This window comes from Phodopus roborovskii, unplaced genomic scaffold (genome assembly GCF_943737965.1).
Source record: "Phodopus roborovskii unplaced genomic scaffold, PHOROB, whole genome shotgun sequence".
NCBI classification, from domain to species: domain Eukaryota; kingdom Metazoa; phylum Chordata; class Mammalia; order Rodentia; family Cricetidae; genus Phodopus; species Phodopus roborovskii.
Window position 1 is genome coordinate 313545 of NW_026126424.1, and position 771 is coordinate 314315.

General features: G+C 32.4%; 1 pseudogene; it reads left to right on the plus strand.

Annotated features, from left to right (window-relative positions):
- The first annotated feature begins 300 nt into the window (after positions 1–300).
- On the plus strand, positions 301–395 carry LOC127223127 (uncharacterized; annotated as a pseudogene).
- The last annotated feature ends 376 nt before the right edge of the window (positions 396–771 follow it).

Sequence of the window (771 nt, forward strand, 5' to 3'; positions counted from 1 at the left end):
AGTGCTGAGTACAGAAGGTAAAAGCTTAATTAAATTCAGTGAACATTTTGACAATGTTTGGTTGTCAGCTAATATTTACACGCAGCCACGAACACAAAAAGCGAAACCAGATTTTTAGCATGCAGATGTATCTACAAAAGTTCATCTTGTAGCACATAATGGTTATACATAATTTTAATTCAAGCACTCTGGAGGCAGAGATAGGTAGATTGAGATTGAGGCCAGCTTGGTTTACATAGTGAGTTTCAGGACAGCTAAGGTTGAAAAAAAAAAAAACTGCATTACTTTTTTTTTGTGTGTGTGCTTGCTTCAGCAGCACTTAGACTAAAATTGGAAGATTAGCATGGCCACTGCACGAGGAAGATATACAAATTCATGAAGTGTTCCATATTAAAAGTTGGTCTTATATTAGGTCACAAGAATTAACCATCAATTCCAAGCCAAGCAATTCCAAGTAACTGGTAAAATGAAACTTTAATTTGCTGAGCATACAACAAAATGACTGTCATAGGAAAGCATAGTAAAAACTATCATATATTTAGAAGGCCACAAGAAATCTGAATAATTAACTAGTTAAAGGTACTATAATGAAAAATTATGTTGTATACCTAAAGTATTGAGAAATGTTTATAAAATAGTATGGGCTAGATATTCAGGAATGAGCTTATGTATAAAACATAAAAGAAAAGATGGGAAATTAGCAAGTCAAGTATTTTCCTTTATCATGTAGTAAAAGAATAAAGGATTCAAAATGGCAAAAGTACAAAGATG